We start from the raw sequence: 25,157 nt of genomic DNA, 5'->3' as shown, positions 1-25,157 counted from the left end.
ATGGCTTTTGTAGACTGTACATTTGTCTCATCCTCATCTACACTGGAGTCAGACTCCGCGTCGACATCTGTGTCTACCATCAGAGCTAGCGGGCGTTTATGAGCCCCTGACGGCTTCTGAGTCGCCTGGGCAGGCGCGGGCTGAGACCCCAGCTGTCCCAAGGCTGCTGCGTCATCGAACCTTTTATGTAAGGAGTTGACACTGTCGGTTAAGACCTTCCACATATCCATCCAATCAGGTGTCGGCCCCGTTGGGGGTGACACCACACTTATCTGCCTCTGCTCCGCCTCCACGTAACCCTCCTGATCAAACATGTCGACACAGCCTTACCGACACACCGCACACACACAGGGAATGCTCAGACTGAGGACAGGACCCCACAAAGTCCCTTGGGGAGACAGAGAGAGAGTATGCCAGCACACACCACAGCGCTATATAACACAGGGATTTACACTGCTAATAAGTGATTTTCCCAATAGCTGCTTGTCTGTATCGATTTGCGCCTAAATTTATGTGCCCCCCCTCTCTTTTTAACCCGTCTTGTACCTGGATACTGCAGGGTAGAGCCTGGGGAGCGTGCTTCCAGCGGAGCTGTGAAGGGAAAATGGCGCTGGTGTGCTGAGGAAGAAGGCCCCGCCCCCTCAGCGGCGGGCTTCTGTCCCGCGGTTTCTGTAACTTAATGGCGGGGTTTTTTACACATATACAGTTAACTGACTGTATTATGTGTATTTTATGCCTAAAGGTATTATAATTGCTGCCCAGGGCGCCCCCCCCCAGCGCCCTGCACCCTACAGTGACCGGAGTGTGTGGTGTGCTGTGGGAGCAATGGCGCACAGCTGCAGTGCTGTGCACTACCTTAATGAAGACAGGAGTCTTCTGCCGCCAATTTCATCATTCTTCTGTCTTCTGGCTCTGCAAGGGGGACGGCGGCGCGGCTCCAGGAACGGACGATCGAGGTCAGGCCCTGTGTTCGAACCCTCTGGAGCTAATGGTGTCCAGTAGCCTAAGAAGCACAAGCTAGCTGCACGCAGGTAGGTTTGCTTCTCTCCCCTCAGTCCCACGTAGCAGTGAGTCTGTTGCCAGCAGATCTCACTGAAAATAAAAAACCTAACAAATACTTTCTTTTCTAGCAAGCTCAGGAGAGCCCACTAGGAGCACCCAGCTCTGGCCGGGCACAGATTCTAACTGAGGTCTGGAGGAGGGGCATAGAGGGAGAAGCCGGTGCACACCAGATAGTACCTAATCTTTCTTTTAGAGTGCCCAGTCTCCTGCGGAGCCCGTCTATTCCCCATGGTCCTTACGGAGTTCCCAGCATCCACTAGGACGTCAGAGAAAGAGAATTTAGCAATCAACTCATTATGAGATAATATGGAATTGATAATCCACCCCTCTGAAAAAGGGGGTGGTATTGTGTTAATAGAGCTGATTATGTTTGTGAGATAAAGAGACAGCTTGCCAACTCAGAGTGCTATAGGATGCTAACATACGATCCCACTTATGTTTATAAGAAGGAGATTGACACAATTATTAATTTGGGATTTGTTAACAGATAGATGAACCGACTTCATATTTTTTTAAGCAAACTCATCCTGGAATACCATTGATTAATGTACTGCCGAAAATACACAAAACTTTGATTCGACCACCAGGCAGGCCCATCATATCTATTGGTTCGCTCTGCCAACCTCTTTCGCAGTACGTAGATTTTTGGTTACAACCTGTGGTTCAAAAAATGAGTTACTTCCTGATGGATACGTCAGACATTATTTGTAAACTTAAAGCACTTGGCACTTTACCGGAATCCTGCTTATTGGTAACCCTTGATATAACCAGTTTATATACCAATATTAAACATGTTGATGGTTTGGACGCTGTTCGGTCACTCATCTCCGCCAGTCCACACTACCAGGGACCAAATATAAATTTTTTGATGCTTCTGTTAGAAGTGAGTTTACAAAAAAAAGATTTCCTTTTTGAGAACTCTTATTATTTGCAGTTGAGGGGGATGGCGATGGTGTCCAATGTGGCCCCATAGTACGCCAACCTCTTTATGCATTTATTTGAGAAACAACATATTAATGTCACCTTTTTTACACAGTTTATATAATTTTATGTAAGATATATAGATGACTTGTTTTCGGTGTGGACTGGCGGGGCTGACAACCTTACGGGGTTCATTGATGTCCTCAATTCATTGGATACCACCATCAGGTTCACAGTTTCCTTTAGTGAGACTGTGATTAATTACTTAGATGTATTTGTTTCTTTGAAAGAGGGGGTTCTTTCCACCAAAATTTTTAGGAAGGAAACGGATAAGAACACGTTATTCATGGCGGACAGCTTTCATCCAACACCTCTTAAACATGGTTTGCCACTATCTCAACTACTTCGAGTGGTGCGTATCACCTCAGATATTGATGAACTTCCACAAGCCTTGAAAGAAATGGGTGAAAGATTTCTAGACAGGGGGTTCACTACGATATGCCGGCGGTCGGGCTCCCGGCGACCAGCATACCGGCGCCGGGAGCCCGACCGCCGGCTTACCGACAGTGTGGCAAGCGCAAATGAGCCCCTTGCGGGCTCGCTGCGCTCGCCACGCTACGCGCGCCACACTATTTTATTCTCCCTCCAGGGGGGTCGTGGACCCCCACGAGGGAGAATAAGTGTCAGTATGCCGGCTGTCGGGATCCCGGCGCCGGTATACTGTGCGCCGGGATCCCGTCAGTCGGCATACTGAAGACCACCCCTAGACAGGGGTTATGCTGCACATGAGATCCAAGATGCCATTTCCCACTGTATGAATTTAACAAGAGATTAAACCCTGGAGTGTCGTAAACGCGATGACGACACAGATAGATTGGTGTTTTCATTTACATATTTTATTTCCTCAAAGCACATTCGTGAAACGATTTTGAAACACTGGCACATAATCCAATCGGATGATACCATTGGAGCTTTCTGCCAAAAGAATCCTCATTTTTGTTATAAAAGTAGTCAGAACATCAAGGACATTGTGGCCAAGTCTGATATTGGGCCAATTAAAAATACCACTTGGTTGCAACCCAAGAATGGAGTATATAGATGTCATGGGTGTGTAAATTGTACATTGGGGAATAAGTTTGTTGATCCTGCTAAAGGAACTGTATATGATATAAAGCACCATCTAAACTGCGACAGCCGTTTTATTATAGTTGTGATCATATGTCCCTGCAATGAAATTTATGTGGGGAAAATGGTCAGGTTTCTGATTTTGTCTGTCCCCGGAGGGGGCACTAGTGGGTCAGTGTTGGTACAATATATAAAACGTGGAGGCAGAATAAAAGTCCTGCGCATATGCGCTGATGTTTAATGCCCACAGAGGTCACAGAGCAAAGGTGTTACAACATATGATACTTAGCATCGGTAATAGCAGAAATTAAATAATGAAACTGTAACTGAATCCAAGGTGAAAAGTCAATGGCAACACAAATATATATTGAAAACAACTTAATGACTGAATGCAGAAGGGTTAGGCAAATAAAGTCTCTGATAACAAAACGTGGAGTAACTTGGTGAATGGATGCAAATGGTTTAGAGAACAAAACTCCGGTGATACTTGTAAAGCAAATAAAGTCTCTGATAACAAAACGTGGGATAACTTGGTAAATGAATGCGGATGGTTTTAGAAGACAGAACTCCAGTAATACTTATGAAGCACACAGTCTCTATATAGCTCAGTTCTTATTACCACACAGGGCCCAAGCAGGAGATAGTCCCAATACAACAAGCTTAGTATAAGTTGATATAACGAGGTGCACAGGTAGAGCAATGAAACAAACACCTGAGGAGAGTCTCTTACTGCTGGAGCTGGCTGTGGCTGGAGTCTGTAGCAGAATGAAGGAAATGCAGGGTGATGAAATGAACGATGAGACGGATCACAGGGAACCACTGAAGACAGGACCATGAGAACCAGGAGAACTTGAGGCACCAATGTGACTCGTTGTCCGAGGCGATGTGACTGAGCCACGGACTGGAACTTATACCCCTTGCTCTGCGTTGATTGGTTGATTAACCTCTGGGGCAAGCACAGCGCTGGATTGGATGCCTGGGTCAGCTGAGTGCAGATGTCATGGCGGCGCCCATGCATGCCAGACGCCGGCACCCAGCAAGGCACAAACGGAACTTGACTTAGGGGTACTCAGTGACACTGGAGATGATGCTCGCGGTCAGCGCATCCATGCAGCCGCGACTGGGGCCATGACCTCCGGAGGCCTGCACACCAGCGCGCTGGTAAGTGAGACGCTGCTGAACGCCGATTCCTGATAGTACCCCCTCCTTTATGGGTCGACACCGAACACCCTCGAGGCTTGGCAGAAAAAAGTATGTGGAAAGCCTGCACCAACTGTGGAACGTGGACATCTGAGGCGTTGATCCAACTCCTCTCCTCAGGACCATATCCGGACCAGTCAGTCAGATATTGCAAACGACCATAACGATGCCGGGAGTCCAGGATCTTTTCCACCTAATACTCCACACCCGATGAGTCTGCACATTTGGGACTGCCGGAAGAACTCTCTGGAAACGATTGAGAATTAATGGTCTGAGGAGAGAAATATGAAATGAGTTGGGAACTTTTAAATAAGAAGGCAGTTTTAACTTATAAGCCACTGGATTGATAACGTACTCCGCTGGAAATGGCCCAATAAACCGTGAAGCAAATTTAATTGAAGGAACTCTAAGACGGAGATTTCGGGTAGACAGCCAGACTTTGTTGCCCGGTTTTAGACTGGGAACTGCTCGTCTTTTCCGGTCAGCAAAGACTTTGTACCTGTGAGAGACTTTCTTAAGAGATAAATGAATTTTCTTCCAAATTTGAGCAAACTGTTGAAGGGCTGAGGAAGCCGCAGGCACATCTACAATGGGAAAATCTTGAAAATCCGGTACTCTAGGATGTTGACCGTAGACTGCAAAGAAAGGAGTAGTGTCTGTAGAAGTATGATAACGGAAATTATGGGCAAACTCCGCCCAAGGCAACAAATCTACCCAGTCATCTTGTGAGGAAGAAATATGAAGTCTTAAATAAGTCTCGAGCTCTTGATTCACCCTCTCTGTCTGACCATTTGTGTGAGGATGATAGGCTGTGGAGAATCTAAGTTTAACTTGCAGTGCAGAAGACAGAGCCCTCCAAAACTTCGCCACAAACTGTACTCCTCGGTCAGATATTATTTCTGTTGGAAGTCCATGTAATCTAAAGATTTCACGAAGAAATAACTGTGCCAGTTTTGGAGCAGAAGGCAACCCCATGAGTGGAACAAAGTGAGCCATTTTTGAGAATATGTCAACTACAACCCAGATGGTATCATACCCTTTGGAGGGAGGAAGATCTGAAATAAAGTCCATTGACAAATGAGACCAGGGACGACTTGGAATAGAATTTGGTAGCAGTTGGCCTGCGGGAGCCTGACGAGGAACTTTGTGTTGAGCACACTTAGGACAAGAAGCTATATATTCTTGAAGATCTGCTTTCATATGAGGCCACCAGTAGGGCTGAGATAAGAACTAAAAAGTCTTTAAGCCTCCAGGGTGACCGGTAAATTTGGACGTATGAGCCAAGGACAAGAGATTTGGTCGAACCTCAGGAGAGACAAACATCTTGCCTGGAGGCGGATCTTGAGACATACTTGTAGCTGCAAATACCACAGGATTAAGTACTGGTCGAGAAGTTTGTTCTGATGGTTCCTCACTTGAGCTCATAGAGCGAGATAATGCATCTGCCTTAACATTTTGTGAGCCAGGTCTAAACATTAACTTAAAGTCAAATAGAGAGAAAAATAAGGCCCACCTTGCTTGCCGAGGATTCAGACACTGCGCTGCCTTCAAGTAAAGAAGGTTCTTGTGGTCCGTGTAGATGGTAATAGGAAATCTCACACCCTCCAACAAATACCTTCATTCTTCAAGAGCCAATTTGATTGCTAACAGCTCCTGGTCTCCAATGGCGTAGTTCATTTCAGCGGGCAAAAATCTACGAGAGAAAAACCCACAAGGGTGAGTCTTACCATCAGTGCCCACTTGGGACAAGACTGCGCCCACGCCAACCGTTGAGGCATCCACTTCCAGAACGAAGGCCTTATCGACATCTGGCTGTTGTAACACTGGAGCTGAAAGAAAAGCCTGTTTAATTTTCTGAAAGGCAGACCGTGCTTCCTCAGACCACTGGGAAGGATTTCCCCCCTTCCGAGTAAGGCAGGTAATTGGAGCTATTAATGTAGAGAAACCTTTAATAAACATTCTGTAATAATTGGCAAAGCCAATGAAACGCTGAACTGACTTGAGTGTTGTTGGGAGAGACCAGTTCTCTATAGCTTCTAATTTAGCTGGATCCATTTGAAGTTCAGTTCATGAAATGATATATCCCAGAAAAGATATTGAAGATGTTTCAAACGTGCACTTAGATAATTTACCGTACAGATGATTCTGTCGAAGAACCTCTTTCACCTGCTGACGGTGGGAAACGAAGTCACGGGAAAATATCAAGATGCCATCGAGGTTAACTACTACACACATATACAGGAGATCTCTAAACACTTTGTTCACAAAGTTCTGGAACACTGCCGGGGCATTACTCAAACCGAAGGGCATCACTAGATATTCATAGTGGCCATCACGAGTATTGAAGGCAGTTTTCCACTCGTCGCCACTTCGGATCCTGATGAGATTATAAACCCCGCGGAGATCTAATTTAGTGAAGTGGTAAGCACCTCTGACTCTGTCGAACAACACTGTAATAAGGGGCAACGGGTAGCTGTTTTTAATCGTGATGTCATTTAAACCCAGATAATCGATACAGGGGCGTAATCCTCCATCTTTCTTCTTAACAAAGAAGAACCCTGCACCCGCTGGAGAGGAAGATGAACGGATAAACCCCTTCTGTAGATTCTCCTTTATGTATTCACTCATTGCTTGAGTCTCAGGGACTGAGAGAGGGTAAGTGCGCCATCTAGGTGGCTTGCTGCCTGGAACCAAATCAATAGGGGATTAGCGGCTCCGCAGGAGACTGGGCACGACTAAAGAAAGCTTTAGGACTACCTGGTGTGCACTGGCTCCTCCCACTAAGACCCTCCTCCAGACCTCAGTTAGGATACTGTGCCCGGAAGAGCTGACACAATAAGGAAGGATTTTGAATCCCGGGTAAGACTCATACCAGCCACACCAATCACACCGTATAACTCGTGATTCTATACCCAGTTAACAGTATGAAATATAACTGAGCCTCTCAACAGATGGCTCAACAATAACCCTTTAGTTAGGCAATAACTATAAACAAGTATTGCAGACAATCCGCACTTGGGATGGGCGCCCAGCATCCACTACGGACTACGAGAAATAGATTTACCGGTGAGTAAAATCTTATTTTCTCTGACGTCCTAAGTGGATGCTGGGACTCCGTAAGGACCATGGGGATTATACCAAAGCTCCCAAACGGGCGGGAGAGTGCGGATGACTCTGCAGCACCGAATGAGCAAACTCTAGGTCCTCCTCAGCCAGGGTATCAAACTTGTAGACTCTTACAAAAATGTCTTAACCCGACCAAGTAACAGCTCGGCAAAGTTGTAAAGCCGAGACCCCTCGGGCAGCCGCCCAAGAAGAGCCCCTTTTCTCGTGGAATGGGCTTTTACAGAATTAGGGTGCAGCAGTCCAGCCGCAGAATGTGCAAGTTGAATCGTGCTACAGAGCAATCGTCTGCTTAGAAGCAGGAGCACCCAGCTTGTTGGGTGCATACAGGAGAAATAGCGAGTCAGTTTTCCTGACTCCAGCTGTCCTGGAAACAGTGGCGGTTCTTGCCACGGGCAAGCAGGACTTTTGCCCGGGGCGCCGCCTTCCGGAGGGCGCTGGCGCCATCCGGAGGGTGCCGCACCGTGGCAAGATCCGCCACTGCTGCCCGCTGTGTCCCCCGTCCGCCTCCGCTGCCCGCTGCCGTCCCCGTCCTCGGCACCTCCTGTGAAGGGAAATAGACGCTATGCGTCTAGTTTCCCTTCGTGGAGAGTAACTGCTGAGCGGTGCGCGATGACGTCATCGCGCACCGCACAGCAAAGGTCCTCTCCACGAAGGGAACTAGACGCATAGCGTCTAGTTTCTCTTCGTGGAGAGGACCTTTTGCTGAGCGGTGCGCGATGACGTCATCGCGCACCGCTCAGCATTCAAGCGGCGCTTTCAATGTACAGGGGGCGTAACTCACCACGCCCCCTGTATTAGGCCACGCCCCTTTCCTGCCCGGGGCGCTCTGCGCCCTTGAACCGGCCCTGCCTGGAAACATATACTTTTCAGGGCCCTGACTACATCCAGTAACTTGGAATCCTCCAAGTCCCAAGTAGCCGCAGACACCACAATAGGTTGGTTCACATGAAAAACTGATACCACCTTAGGAAGGAATTGGGAACGAGTCCTCAATTCCGCCTTATCCATATAAAATACAGATAAGGGCTTTTGTATGACAAAGCCGCCAATTCTGATACACGCCTGGCCGACGCCACGGCCCACAGCATGACCACTTTCCACGTGAGGTATTGTAGCTCCACGGATTTAAGTGGCTCAACCCAATGCGACTTCAGGAAATCCAACACCACATTGAGATCCCACGGTGCCACTTGAGGCACAAACGGGGGCTGACTATGCAGCACTCCCTTAACAAAGTCCGAACTTCAGGCAGTGAAGCCAGTTCTATTTTGGAAGAAAATCGATAGAGCCGCAATCTGGACCTTCATGGAACCCAATTTTAGGCCCATAGTCACTTCTGTAGGAAGTGCAGAAATCGACCTAGCTGAAATTTCTCCTTTGGGGCCTTCCTGGCCTCACAGCACGCAACATATTTCCACCATATGCGGTGATAATGGTTTGCGTTCACTTCGTTCCTAGCTTTAAATAGCGTAGGGATAACTTCCTCTGGAATGCCCTTTTCCTTCAGGATCCGGCGTTCAACCGCCATGCCGTCAAACGCAGCCGCGGTACGTCTTGGAACAGACAGGCCCCCTGCTGCAGCAGGTCCTGTCTGAGCGGCAGAGGCCATGGGTCCTCTGAGATCATTTCTTGGAGTTCTGGTTACCAAGCTCTTCTTGGCCAACCCGGAACAATGAGTATAGTTCTTACTCCTCTCCTTCTTATTATTCTCATTACCCTGGGTAAGAGAGGCAGAGAAGGGAACACATACACCGACTGGTACACCCACGGTGTTACCAGAGCGTCCACAGCTATCGCCTGAGGGTCCCTTGACCTGGCGCAATATCTTTGTAGCTTTTTGTTGAGGCGGGACGCCATCATGTCCACCTGTGGCCTTTCCCAACGGTGTACAATCATTTGGAAAACTTCTGGATGAAGTCCCCACTCTCCCGGGTGGAGGTCGTGTCTTCTGAGAAAGTCTGCTTCTCAGTTGTCCACTCCGGGAATGAACACTGCTGACAGTGCTAACACATGATTTTCCGCCCATCGGAGAATCCTTGTGGCTTCTGCCATCGCCATCCTGCTTCTTGTGCCGCCCTGTCGGTTTACATGAGCGACTGCCGTGATGTTGTCTGACTGGATCAGCACCGGCCGGTGTTGAAGCAGGGTCTAGCCTGACTTAGGGCATTGTAAATGGCCCTTAGTTCCAGAATATTTATGTGTAGGGAAGTCGAAGAAAAAGGGATAGAAAGGATTGTCTCTTGGTTGGCGCACAAAGAGAAGAAATATTGATTTGATTTTTTATTTTAAATATTTTGAATAAATATAAAATATAACTTTTATTATCAACAAATAAAAAAGAGATGTGAAATATATGAGATAATATTTTCCAATGAAATATACCTTTATAAGGAATAAAAAATGTATTAAATTCTATTCACTGTGTGTAGTTTGTCATTTTACTGAATATCCATAAGAACCAGGATCACCATACATCTGAGAAAAAAACTGTATATAGATTTTTGAAAAAGAGATACGACGTGTCTAGTCAGGTTTGACAGTGTTGCGGTTTTTATTGGAGACTAACACCGCTGCATTTACAATGCAGCGGTGTTAGTCTCCAATAAAAACCGCAACACTGTCAAACCTGACTAGACACAACGTATCTCTTTTTCAAAAATCTATATACAGTTTTTTTCTCAGATGTATGGTGATCCTGGTTCTTATGGATATTCAGTAAAATGACAAACTACACACAGTGAATAGAATTTAATACATTTTTTATTCCTTATAAAGGTATATTTCATTGGAAAATATTATCTCATATATTTCACATCTCTTTTTTTATTTGTTGATAATAAAAGTTATATTTTATATTTATTCAAAATATTTAAAATAAAAAATCAAATCAATATTTCTTCTCTTTGTGCGCCAACCAAGAGACAATCCTTTCTATCCCTTTTTCTTGTTCTCAATCTTATTGTCTGTGGCAGCACCCCCAATACAGTATTAGGTATAGTAACCAGAGTATGTGTATTATTTGGGGTTTTCCTTATATTTAAAAGAACATATTGACTTTTAACTTGTGCAGAGGGTATTCCCCGTCCCCTTTTCCTTGTTGAGTATCATGTGTAGGGAAGTCTCCTGACTTTTCCATAGCCTTGGAAGTTTCTTCCCTGTGTGACTGCCCCACAGCCTCGAAGGCTGGCATCCGTGGTCACCAGGACCCAGTCCTGTATGCCGAATCTGCGGCCCCCTAGAAGATGAGCACTCTGCAGCCACCACAACAGCGACACCCTGGCCCTTGGAGACAGGGTTATCCGCCGATGCATCTGAAGATGCGACCCGGACCACTTGTCCAACAGATCCCACTGGAAAATCCTTGCATGGGACCTGGCGAATGGAATTTCTTCGTAAGAAGCTACCATCCTTCCCAGGGCTCGCGTGCATTGATGCACCGACACCTGTATACGTATTAGGAGGTCTCTGTCTAGAGACGACAACTCCTTGGACTTCTCCTCCGGGAGAAACCCTTTTTATCCTGTTCTGTGTCCAGAACCAGTAGACGCGTCGTAGGAACCAGCTGCGACTTTGGAATATTCAGAATCCAGCCGTGCTGTTGTAGCACTTCCCGAGTGTCACAACTGAGGGCCTGAGCTGACGGGAGGCAGCCTCAGTTGTAGGGGCTGAGATGTACCGGAACCTGGGAGGTTGTATCAGACCCCTGGACATGTAAGTAACATGAATAATAACTGCCCGAAGGCGTGACCACGACAACTTGGATAAAAGTCAATGATGTTTATTATGACAACTCCGCAACACAGCAGCAGTAAAAGAAAACGTAAAAGTCAGCAAATAATAAATACAGTTCCTGGGTACTACAGGATGGCAGGAGCCACAGGGCACTGGTAGTGTGAGATAGTTCTTATGATCTTCTAGATGGAAAGTCCTTACCAGGCCCGACTGTAGCAATGGAGATAACCCAGGATTGTGCCAGCTGGTGTTCCAGGAAAAGCTGGGTTGCTGAAGGTAAAACAGCTGCTGTGGATACTGGCTGGAACCAGACTGTTGTTAGCACGGAGTGGATACTGGCTGGAACCAGTTAAATAATAAATGAACTTGGGAGCGATGAAATATGAACTGAAATGTAGAACTTGAGAGCGGAGAAATAATAATACCGGTGGAGAGTGGTAAAGTGTAGAAAGGACACCGGCCCTTTAAGGAAAGCTGTACTCTGCTGGAAGCTGAGCTGGAAGCAGGTAATGTTGTAGCTGGAAACAGATGAATCCACAATGGATTGGAGAGTCAGGCTACACCGCAGGTGGAATGCTGGTGCGGGTCTCTATGGTGGAAGTCTTGAGACAGGAGCTGGAACCTGGAAGACAATCACAGGAGAGAGACAAACAGGAACTAGGTTTGACAACCAAAGCACTGACGCCTTCCTTGCTCAGGCACAGTGTATTTATACCTGCAGCAAGGAAGGGATTGGCTAGGCAATTATGCAGATTAACAATACTGACAACAGATTGGAGGAAATGATCAGCTGACAGAATCCAAGATGGCTGCGCCCATGCAGACACTTGGAGGGAAGTTTGGTTTGTAATCCATGTGGTAATGAAAACAGTAATGGCGGCGCCGGCCACTGGAGACAGGAGACGCCAGGCTGACAAGTGCACATCCAACCACGCGGACACAGCGGAGGCCGCGGCTGACGTAATCGCCACTCTGACACTCTGCATGCAGAAGCTCAGGGACGGCGGCGGAGGCCGCGGGAGACGCCATGCCAGATGTAATAAGGCGTTACTGTGACAGCGTCTCAGAGAGACAGGAGAGGATGCAGGAATGTGAACATTAGGATAACAGATGGGATCCGGTCATGGAGCGCTGAGCCAGCCTTAGGAGGCATCTGATGGGTAAGAAATGGCGTCCAGATACCCGGATCGTGACAGCACCCCCCCCTTTAGGAGTGGCCCCAGGACACTTCTTTGGCTTTTGAGGAAACTTGGAATGGAATCTCCGGACCAAGGCAGGAGCATGGACATCAGAAGCATTGGTCCATGAACGTTCCTCAGGGCCGTAACCCTTCCAGTCAATAAGATACTGTAGTTGACCGTAACGGTGACGTGAGTCCAGGATCTTGGCCACTTCATACTCAACGCCTCGTTGAGTTTGGACTTTCGGAGTTGGAGGAAGTGAGGAATGAAACCGATTCAAGATCAGCGGTTTCAACAGGGAAACATGGAATGTCCTGGGTATTTTTAAGAAGGGAGGCAACTGGAGTCTGTAAGCAACAGGATTGATGACTTGTTCAATTTTGAAAGGACCGATATAGCGAGGTGCAAACTTCATACTGGGAACTCTTAACCTCAAATTCTTCGTGGATAACCATACCCGATCACCCACCTTGAGAGCAGGAACTGCTCGACGCTTCTTATCCGCAAACTTCTTGTACCTGAACGATGCCTTGAGCAGAGCTGATCGTACGCTCTTCCAGATATTGGCAAACTGATGCAAGGTGATATCCACTGCGGGAACAGAAGTTGCTGGAAGCGGTTGGAACTCAGGGACTTTAGGGTGGAATCCAAAGTTAGTGAAGAATGGTGTTGAAGCAGATGAAGAATGATACTGGTTGTTTTGACAGAACTCGGCCCAGGGAAGTAATTGAACCCAGTCATCTTGAGAGGAGGACACATAGATGCGGAGGAAGGCCTCCAAGTCCTGATTCACCCTCTCGGTTTGACCATTGGTCTGAGGATGGTAAGCCGTGGAAAACTTTAGCTTGACTTGGAGGACTTGACATAAACTTCACCAGAATTTGGCTGTGAATTGAACTCCTCGATCTGAGATAATTTCTTCAGGAAGACCGTGGAGTCGGAAGATCTCTTGTATGAATACTTGAGCCAACTTGGAAGCTGACGGAAGACCGGTGAGAGGAATGAAGTGTGCCATCTTGGTGAACCGGTCAACTACCACCCAGATGGTATTGAACTTGTTGCACATGGGTAAGTCTGTAATGAAATCCATCGACAAGTGGGTCCATGGTCGACGGGGAACGGATAGTGGAACCAGTTGCCCCGCAGGCGACTGGCGGGATACTTTATGTTGGGCACACTTTGGGCAAGATGCAATAAACTCCAAGACGTCCTTTTTCAGAGTTGGCCACCAATAGGACCTAGAGATAAACTCCAGGGTTTTTTGGATACCTGTATGTCCGGCAAAACGGGAAGCATGGGCCCAATGCATGAGCTTCTTCCTTAGCATCGGCTTCACAAAACTTTTCCCTGATGGGGGCGTAGAGTCCATCCCTACCGTGGAGAATGCCAACGGATTTATAATAGGATGCTTGTCTGAAGACTCTGACTCATTTTCTTGCTCCCATGAGCGGGAAAGGGCATCGGCCTTGCGATTCTGAGAGCCCGGACAGAACTGGAGTTTAAAGTCGAACCTGGAAAAGAAAAGTGCCCATCTGGCCTGACGAGGGTTGAGACATTGTGCGCCCTTCAGGTATAAAAGGTTCTTGTGGTCTGTAAGTATGGTGATTGAATGAGAAGCTCCCTCCAACAGATACCTCCACTCTTCTAGAGCGAGCTTGATGGCTAGCAACTCCTGGTCGCCAATGGCATAGTTGCGCTCAGCTGGGGAGAACTTCCGGGAGAAGAAACTGCAAGGGTGTAAATGGCCATCTTTAGCCCTCTGAGATAACACCGCTCCTACTCCAACGGAGGAGGCATCCACCTCTAAGATGAAAGGAGAGTCGATGTCAGGCTGTTTCAGAACAGGCGCAGAGATGAACCTTTGTTTTAAAAGATGAAATGCTTGCATGGCTTCTTCAGACCACTTGGACGGGTTAGCACCCTTCTTAGTGAAAGCAGTAATAGGCGCCACAATGGTGGAAAAGTCTCGTATAAACTTTCGGTAATAGTTGGCGAACCCTAAGAACCTCTGGACCCCTTTGAGGGTTAAGGGTACCGGCCAATTTTGGATTGCTTGTAGTTTCTCAGGATCCATCTCTAGTCCGGAACCGGACACAATGTACCCTAGAAACGGAATGGACTTGACTTCAAAGACGCATTTTTCTAATTTGCAATAGAGATGATTGACACGGAGACGGGACAGAACCTCTTTAACCCAAAAACGATGTTCCTCTAAATCGTTGGCAAAAATGAGGATATCGTCTAGATAGACCACGACATGACGGTATAGAATGTCTCTGAAGATCTCATTGACAAAATGCTGGAAGACAGCTGGAGCATTGCTCAATCCGAAGGGCATGACGAGGTACTCATAATGTCCGTCACGGGTGTTAAAGGCGGTCTTCCACTCGTCACCCTCACGGATCCGGATGAGATTGTATGCACCTCGCAAGTCCAGCTTTGTAAAGATGGTAGCTCCGCTAACTCTGTCAAAGAGCTCAGTAATCAGGGGTAAAGGATAACGGTTCTTGATGGTAATGTCGTTCAAACCTCTGTAGTCGATGCACGGCCGCAGACCACCATCTTTCTTTTTTACAAAAAAGAAGCCTGCGCCGGCTGGGGAAGAAGAAGGTCGAATGAACCCCTTTGCTAGGTTCTCTTTAATGTATTCCTCCATAGAATGCGTCTCAGGCAGAGACAACGGATAAGTTCGGCCTCGAGGTGGAACCTTCCCTGGAACGAGATCAATCGGGCAGTCCCATTCTCTATGAGGAGGAAGGATATCAGCAGAAGCTTTACTGAACACATCCGTGAAATCTTGATATGGAGGAGGTGGAACATCAGACGACCTGGGGGAGGAAGAACAGACAGGCAATACTTTAAACAAACATGTCTCTGCACAGGAGGAACCCCATGCCAGGATTTGCGTAGTCGTCCAATCAATTGTAGGATTGTGAAGACGGAGCCATGGAAGGCCCAGGACCACAGGATGTGTGGCTCTTGGAATCACTAAAAGTGAAATAAGTTCGGAATGAAGAACTCCCACTCTCAGACGAACTGGTAGAGTCCTTAGAGCAATAACAGTATCAAAAATTTTACTGCCATCCACGGCAGTTAAGGAAAAGGAGGAAGGAAGTCTCTCGGTGGGTAGGGACCACCGTTTAACATAGGCTTCAGTAATAAAGTTCCCAGCTGCTCCGGAATCAAGGAGGGCAATGACGTTCCGATAACGTTGAGCAACTTGAAGCGAGACTGGGAGATTACAATCATGAGGAGATGGAGAGGAGATCATTACTCCTAGCCGGCCCTCTCCTGGGCGAGCTAGGGTTTGGAGTTTTCCCGGACGTTCGGGACAGGCATTGATGGTGTGAGACGGAGCTGCACAGTAAAGACAAAGAGACTCAGAGAGACGTCTTCGGCGCTCAGCAGGAGTTAAACGGGAACGGCCAATTTGCATGGGCTCATCTTTAGATGGTGACAGTTGACGAGGAGGAGGAGCAGAAGATTTTGGAGCAGATGATCTTCCACGCTCAGTTGCTCTCTCTCTGAAACGTAAATCAACTTTCGTGCAGAGTGAGATTAGCTCATCTAACTTAGAAGGTAAGTCTCTGGTAGCTAACTCATCTTTAATAAGCTCAGATAAGCCATGCCAGAATGCAGCATACAGGGCCTCGTCGTTCCATGCCAGTTCGGATGCCAGGATCTGGAACTGTATCAGATATTGTCCTACAGTACGTGACCCCTGGCGTAAACGGAGAATCTCGGATGAAGCTGAGGTTACCCGGCCTGGCTCGTCGAAGATGCGCCTGAATGTTGACACGAATGCAGTGTAAGAAGATAGCAGGGTGTCGGACCTCTCCCATAATGGTGATGCCCAGTCAAGGGCGGAGCCACTGAGAAGAGAGATGATGTAGGCAATTTTTGTATGGTCACTGGGAAAATTGCCAGGTTGTAGCTCAAACTGAATCTCACACTGGTTGAGAAATCCCCTGCAGAATCTTGGAGATCCGTCAAATTTTGCTGGCGTTGGAAGATGAAGACGTGGAGCAGAAATGGGTAAGGTGGGTGGGGTTATAGCTGGAGTCACTGTGGTTGACGCACCAGATGCGCCTGATCCACGGAGAGTTGTCTGAATCCCATCCAGCCGAGTAGAGAGATCCTGGAGACAGCGGATGATGTGGCCCTGTGCAGCCTCCTGATGTTCTAGTCGGACTGCCAGTTCTTGCATCGGCCTGGCCGCTTGATCCTGGTCTCCGGCTGGATTCATTAGGTCAGTGCTTACTGTCACAACTGAGGGCCTGAGCTGATGGGAGGCAGCCTCAGTTGTAGGGGCTGAGATGTACCGGAACCTGGGAGGTTGTATCAGACCCCTGGACATGTAAGTAACATGAATAATAACTGCCCGAAGGCGTGACCACGACAACTTGGATAAAAGTCAATGATGTTTATTATGACAACTCCGCAACACAGCAGCAGTAAAAGAAAACGTAAAAGTCAGCAAATAATAAATACAGTTCCTGGGTACTACAGGATGGCAGGAGCCACAGGGCACTGGTAGTGTGAGATAGTTCTTATGATCTTCTAGATGGAAAGTCCTTACCAGGCCCGACTGTAGCAATGGAGATAACCCAGGATTGTGCCAGCTGGTGTTCCAGGAAAAGCTGGGTTGCTGAAGGTAAAACAGCTGCTGTGGATACTGGCTGGAACCAGACTGTTGTTAGCACGGAGTGGATACTGGCTGGAACCAGTTAAATAATAAATGAACTTGGGAGCGATGAAATATGAACTGAAATGTAGAACTTGAGAGCGGAGAAATAATAATACCGGTGGAGAGTGGTAAAGTGTAGAAAGGACACCGGCCCTTTAAGGAAAGCTGTACTCTGCTGGAAGCTGAGCTGGAAGCAGGTAATGTTGTAGCTGGAAACAGATGAATCCACAATGGATTGGAGAGTCAGGCTACACCGCAGGTGGAATGCTGGTGCGGGTCTCTATGGTGGAAGTCTTGAGACAGGAGCTGGAACCTGGAAGACAATCACAGGAGAGAGACAAACAGGAACTAGGTTTGACAACCAAAGCACTGACGCCTTCCTTGCTCAGGCACAGTGTATTTATACCTGCAGCAAGGAAGGGATTGGCTAGGCAATTATGCAGATTAACAATACTGACAACAGATTGGAGGAAATGATCAGCTGACAGAATCCAAGATGGCTGCGCCCATGCAGACACTTGGAGGGAAGTTTGGTTTGTAATCCATGTGGTAATGAAAACAGTAATGGCGGCGCCGGCCACTGGAGACAGGAGACGCCAGGCTGACAAGTGCACATCCAACCACGCGGACACAGCGGAGGCCGCGGCTGACGTAATCGCCACTCTGACACTCTGCATGCAGAAGCTCAGGGACGGCGGCGGAGGCCGCGGGAGACGCCATGCCAGATGTAATAAGGCGTTACTGTGACAGCGTCTCAGAGAGACAGGAGAGGATGCAGGAATGTGAACATTAGGATAACAGATGGGATCCGGTCCTGGAGCGCTGAGCCAGCCTTAGGAGGCATCTGATGGGTAAGAAATGGCGTCCAGATACCCGGATCGTGACACCGAGATAGTGCTACTCCGACGAACAACTGCTCCCTGGACCTCGCCTTTATAAGGAGATCGTCCAAGTACGGGATAATTATTTCGGCCATTACCTTGGTAAATACCTCGGTGCCGGGGACAGACCAACGGCAACGTCTGGAATTGGTAATGACAATCCTGTACCACAATTTTGAGGTACTCCTGGTGAAGAGGGTAAATAGGGACATGCAGGTAAGCATCCTTGATGTCCAGTGATACCATGAAATTCTCCAGGCTTGCAATAATCGCCCTGAGCGATTCCATTTTGAACTTGAACCTTCGTATATAAGTGTTCAAGGCTTTCAATTTTAGAATGGGTCTCACCGAACCGTCTGGTTTCGGTACCACGACATTTTGGAATAGTAACCCCGGCCTTGTTGAAGGAGGGGTACCTTGATTTCACCTGCTCGAAGTACAGCTTGTGAATTGCCCCCAGTACTACCTTTCTCCGAGGGCAGCAGGCAAGGCTGATGTGAGGTAACGGCGAGGGGGAGTCGCCTCGAACTCCAGCCTGTATCCCTGTGATACTATTTGCAGAACCTAGGGATCCACCTGTGGGCAAGCCCACTGGTCCCTGAAGTTCCCGAGACGCGACCTGTCTCCACCTGTGGAGCCCCAACATCATGCGGTGGACTCAGAGGAAGCGGGGGAAGATTTTTGATCCTGGGAACTGACTGCTGGTGCAGCTTTTTCCTTCTTCCCTTGTCTCTGTGCAGAAAGGAAGCGCCTTTGACCCGCTTGCTTTTCTGAAGCCGAAAGGACTGTACCTGAAAATACAGTGCTTTCTTAGGCTGTGAGGAAACCTGAGGTAAAAAATTTTCTTCCCAGCTGTTGCTGTGGATACGAGGTCCCAGAGACCATCCCCAAACAATTCCTCACCCTTATAAGGCAGAATCTCCATGTGCCTTTTATAGGCAGCATCACCTGTCCACTGCCGGGTTTCTAATACCCTCCTGGCAGAATGGACATTGCATTAATTCTGGATGCCAGCTGGCAAATATCCCTCTGTGCATCCTTTATATCTAAGACGACGTCTTTAATATGCTCTATGTTAGCAAACTATTATCCCTGTCTGAGAGTATTAATATTATCTGACTGGGTATCAGACCACGCTGCAGCAGCACTATTTATGCTGAGGCAATTGCAGGTCTCAGTATATAACCTGAGTGTGTATATACAGACTTCAGGATAGCCTCCTGCTTTTTATCAGCAGGCTCCTTCAAGGTGGCCGTATCCTAAGACGGCAGTGCCACCTTTTTTGACAAACGCGTGAGCGCCTTATCCACCCTAAGGGATATCTCCCAACGTGACCTATCCTCTGGCGGGAAAGGGTACGCCATCAGTAACTTTTTAGAAATTACCAGTTTCTTATCTGGGGAACCCATGCTACTTTACACACTTCATTCATTCATCTGATGGGGGAACAAAACACTGGCTGCTTTTTCTCCCCAAAAATAAAACCCCTTTTATGTGGTACTTGGGTTCATGTCAGAAATGCGTAACACATTTATCATTGCCAAGATCATGTAACGGATGTTCCTAGTGGATTGTGTATATGTCTCAACCTCGTCGACACTGGAGTCAGACTCCGTGTCGACATCTGTGTCTGCCATCTGAGGTAACGGGCGCTTTTTTGAGCCCTTGATAGCCTTTGAGACGCCTGGGCAGGCGCGGGCTGAGAAGCCGGCTGTCCCACAGCTGTTTTACGTCATCCAGCCTTCTATGTAAGGAGTTGACATTGTCGGTTAATACCTTCCACCTATCCATCCACTCTGGTGTCGGCCCCACAGGGGGCGACATCCCATTTATCGGCCTCTGCTCCACCTCCACGTAACCTTCCTCATCCCACATGTCGACACAGCCGTACCGACACACAGCACACACACAGGGAATGCTCTGACTGAGGACAGGACCCCACAAAGTCCTTTGGGGAGACAGAGAGAGAGTATGCCAGCACACACCAGAGCGCTATATAATGCAGGAATTAACACTATAACTGAGTGATTTTTCCCCCAATAGCTGCTTGTATAAACAATATTGCGCCTAAATTTAGTGCCCCCCTCTCTTTTTAACCCTTTGAGCCTGAAAACTACAGGGGAGAGCCTGGGGAGCTGTCTTCCAGCTGCACTGTGAAGAGAAAATGGCGCCAGTGTGCTGAGGGAGATAGCTCCGCCCCTTTTTCACGGACTTTTCTCCCGCTTTTTTTATGGATTCTGGCAGGGGTATTTATCACATATATAGCCTCTGGGGCTATATATTGTGATGATTTTGCCAGGCAAGGTGTTTATGTTTATATTGCTGCTCAGGGCGCCCCCCCCCCCCCAGCGCCCTGCACCCATCAGTGACCGGAGTGTGAGGTGTGCATGAGGAGCAATGGCGCACAGCTGCAGTGCTGTGCGCTACCTTGGAGAAGACTGAAGTCTTCTGCCACCGATTTTCCGGAACACTTCTTGCTTCTGGCTCTGTAAGGGGGCCGGCGGCGCGGCTCCGGACCAAACATCAATGGCCGGTTCCATGCGGTCGATCCCTCTGGAGCTAATGGTGTCCAGTAGCCTAAGAAGCCCAAGCTACCACCAGTTAGGTAGGTTCGCTTCTTCTCCCCTTAGTCCCTCGCTGCAGTGAGTCTGTTGCCAGCAGATCTCACTGTAAAATAAAAAACCTAAAATATACTTTCTTTCTAGGAGCTCAGGAGAGCCCCTAGTGTGCATCCAGCTCAGCCGGGCACAAGAATCTAACTGAGGTCTGAAGGAGGGTCTGGTGGGAGGAGACAGTGCACACCAGGTAGTCCTAAAGCTTTCTTTAGTTGTGCCCAGTCTCCTGCGGAGCCGCTATTCCCCATGGTCCTTACGGAGTCCCCAGCATCCACTAGGACGTCAGAGAAATTATCAATGGAAATCAAATGTATTAACCCATGGAGGTCTGGATTTGGAGTCACACTCAAAATGAAAGTGGAAAAACACACTACAGGCTTTGATGTAATGTCCTTAAAACAAGTCAAAATGAGGCTCAGTAGTGTGTGTGGCCTCCACGTGCCTGTATGACATCCCTACAACCCACACAAGTGGCTCAGGTAGTGCAGCTCATCCAGGATGGCACATCAATGCGAGCTGTGGCAAGAAGGTTTGCTGTGTCTGTCAGCGTAGTGTCCAGAGCATGGAGGCGCTACCAGGAGACAGGCCAGTACATCAGGAGACGTGGAGGAGGCCGTAGGAGGGCAACAACCCAGCAGCAGGACCGCTACCTCTGCCTTTGTGCAAGGAGGAACAGGAGGAGCACTGCCAGAGCCCTGCATAATGACCTCCAGCAAGCCACAAATGTGCATGTGTCTACTCAAACGATCAGAAACAGACTCCATGAGGGTGGTATGAGGACCCGACGCCCACAGGTGGGGGTTGTGCTTACAGCCCAACACCATGCAGGACATTTGGCATTTGCCAGAGAACACCAAGATTGGCAAATTCGCCACTGGCACCCTGTGCTCTTCACAGATGAAAGCAGGTTCTCACTGAGCACATGTGACAGACGTGACAGAGTCTGGAGACGCCAAGGAAAACGTTCTGCTGCCTGCAACATCCTCCAGCATGACCGGTTTGGCAGTGGGTCAGTAATGGTGTGGGGTGGCATTTCTTTGGGGGGCCGCACAGCCCTCCATGTGTTCACCAGAGGTAGCCTGACTGCCATTAGGTACCTAGATGAGATCCTCAGACCCCTTGTGAGACCATATGCTGGTGCGGTTGGCCCTGAGTTCCTCCTAATGCAAGACAATGCTAGACCTCATGTGGCTGGAGTGTGTCAGCAGTTCCTGCAAGACGAAGGCACTGATGCTATGGACTGGCCCGCCCGTTCCCTAGACCTGAATCCAGTTGAGCACATCTGGGACATCATGTCTCACTCCATCCACCAATGCCACGTTGCACCACAGACTGTCCAGGAGTTGGCGGATGCTTTAGTGCAGGTCTGGGAGGAGATCCCTCAGGAGACCATCCGCCACCTCATCTGGAGCATGCCCAGGCGTTGTAGGGAGGTCATACAGGCACGAGGAGGCCACACACACTACTGAGCCTCATTTTGACTTGTTTTAAGGACATTAAATCAAAGTTGGATCAGCCTGTAGTGTGTTTTTCCACTTTAATTTTGAGGGTGACTCCAAATCCAGACCTCCATGGGTTAATAAATTTGATTTCCATTGATAATTTTTGTGTGATTTTGTTGTCATCACATTCAACTTTGTAAAGAACAAAGTATTTATTAAGAATATTTCATTCATTCAGATCTAGGAGGTGTTATTTTAGTGTTCCCCATATATATATATATATATATATATATATATATATATATATATATATAATATTATATGTCATCTTTTCAAGATTGCTGTTATGATAGCAATTCCTCCCTTTCCTATATTCCCCTCCCCTCAGGTCTCCACCGGTTCTTTTCTCTTCTAGCTTAGAACAATCTCTGGACTGTCCAGGTATTATACTGTTTAATTTATAATTATTCCCCATGGTCATCTATAAGACCCAATGTTTTACTTAGTACCATGTCTACGCTTGTATCACTGTCCATTTCCTCTATCAACGTAAAGGGGTTGAATGTGCCTGAGAAACACTCTAAGGCATTACTCGTAGTGGAAAATTAGATATTATTTTTTATACAAGAAACACATTTTAAATGAGGTTGTACTCCTACTTTAAGAAAAAAAATATATATTATTATCCGCATGTCTATACAAATGATAACCCTGAAGGAAAATCTAAGGGAGTTGCTCTTCTGTTTTCCAGACATCTGCCCCTTACTGAAGTGCCCATTACTGAAGTCAATGGTAGGGCCTTGGTTGTTATAGGGAAGATTTACCACCAAATGTATACTTTTGTAAATATGTATGCCCCAAATGCAGGTCAACCTGGGGTTTGGGTATGCGTTACCGCCGCTGGGGATCCCGGCGGTCAACATACCGACCGCGAAATACCAGCTGATTCCCTCCTTGTGGAGGGTGTCAATGATAGTTTTCTGCACAACTGTCAGGTCAGCAGTCTTCCCCATGATTGTGAATTGTACTGAACCAGACTGAGAGATCATTTAAAGGCTCAGGAACCCTTTGCATGTGGTTTGGATTAATTAGCTGATTAGGGTGTGACACTTTGAGTCTACACTATTGAACCTTTTCACAATATTCTAATTTTCTGAGATTTTGGATTTGGGGTTTTCTTAAGCTGTAAAACACAATCATCAAAATTATAACAAATAAAGGTTTGAAATATCTCACTTTGCATGTAATGAGTCTATAAAATATATTATTTTCACCTTTTAAGTTGAATTACTGAAATAAATTAACTTTTGCACAATATTCTAATTTTCTGAGTTTCACCTGTATGTGGTTTAGGGGAAACTTATACAATTAGGCTCTATAGCGAGAGAAGATCAGAAAGATGTCCTCATGCTTAAAATTCAAACCTTAGATACATCACATAAATCCTCCCTAGATACCACTGTGGGTACAGAAATAGCACAGGCAAGGGTAGCCTTGAAAAAGCTGCTTTCTGACAAAATTAAATTGACTTTCTGGAAGTGTCACAAATACTTTTATTGGGGAAATAAACCTGGTAGACTTGTCGCATGCTCCCTACGGGACCTTTATAGCTAAAATTAAAGACTTCCATGATAAGGTTAACGTTCTCACTAAACAAATAGTAATAATAATAATTTTATTTATATAGCGGTCTTTTTCCAACAGGACTCAAGGCACTTTACAGATATCAAAAACAATGCACATAATACAGAGGATTTGAGTAATACAGCAATAGATCAGCAACACAGACATAAAATAAAACTTTAAGCACACAAAGCATAATGCATGTAGGCATTTTGGGTAATAACTTCCAAGGGTTGTGTATTCCACCCTCACAAGGTACGAGGTGCGGCAGCCATCTTGGGCGCACAGTGTAGGATTATCCAGGGTGGAATAGTCTACCCCTAGAAGAGATAACACAAAATGGTGGTGAGTTCAGAGTCCTACAGTTCAGAGTAGGGTTCCATCAAAACCAGCAGGCCCATGTATTTTTCATCCCATCGACAAGTGTACAATATGGGGCAGCCATGTTGGGCGCACTTCAAAGGTTACACTGTGGGAGGTGAGCCATACAAGGGCCAAGTGCATATATGAGAAAACTGACACTTATGTAGTAGTATGATGTACCCTGTATGTAGGGCGAAATGGCAGGGTGTGCAATCAGTGGAGGTAAACATTACAGGAAAAGCACACGGTGGGGTGGAAGAGAGAGAGAGAAAAAAAAACAGGGGGGGATAAACAATAGCAGGTAACCAGTGGCCTAAGGATATTATTTTGATAGGCTCATAGTACGGGTGGGTATGAGAATGTGGGGGGCACACTCAGGAGCAATGGGGATGTCCCTGCTGAGCCTGGTCCTGGTTACTCTCACCCCACTGTTTCCTGCTCATCTTTAGGGTTTGGCCCAGGGGCATACTTGATGTTCTCAGCCAGAGAAGTGGTAAGCCTGGTCCTGGAGATCTCATGGTAGAGGTGAAGAAAGGCCACATAATGATCTTGAGTTTTGTGGTTGTAGCGCAGTCCTTCGGTTATATTGTTGGTTTGTTTGCCTTCTGTTTTCCTTCGGTTTAACACAGGTATAACACTGCTTTTGATTTTAGCTGCCACTTTATAACTAGCCACTTCATATACTAGGCACTGCAGCATCCTTAGGGACTGGCATCCTGACCTATACTGAATAAATAAGGCTACAGACACATGTTCCTCCTGAGTACAACCCCCTCCCACACACAGCAACCTTCCACCTTCAGCAAAAGGTGTTAATCAAATCTTTAAGTTTGTTGCATAGTACAGATATAAATCCACTTAGAACAGCTTTCTAAACTCTTAACCATGCAATGTAGTCATATTTACCGAATAAAACATTAGCAAGGCAGTTGAAATAGTCTGCAGTATTTACCGAATAAAACTTTAGCAAGGCAGTTGAAATAGTCTGCAGTATTTGCCGAATATAACTTTAGCAAGGCAGTTGAAATAGTCTGTAGTATTTACCGAATAAAACTTTAGCAAGGCAGTTGAAATAGTCTGCAGTATTTACTGAATAAAACTTTAGCAAGGTAGTTGAAATAGTCTGCAGTATTTGCCGAATATAACTTTAGCAAGGCAGTTGAAATAGTCTGTAGTATTTACCGAATAAAACTTTAGCA

The sequence above is a fragment of the Pseudophryne corroboree genome, chromosome 1 (genome assembly GCF_028390025.1).
Source record: "Pseudophryne corroboree isolate aPseCor3 chromosome 1, aPseCor3.hap2, whole genome shotgun sequence".
NCBI classification, from domain to species: Eukaryota; Metazoa; Chordata; class Amphibia; order Anura; family Myobatrachidae; genus Pseudophryne; species Pseudophryne corroboree.
This window is presented reverse-complemented; position numbering follows the sequence as displayed.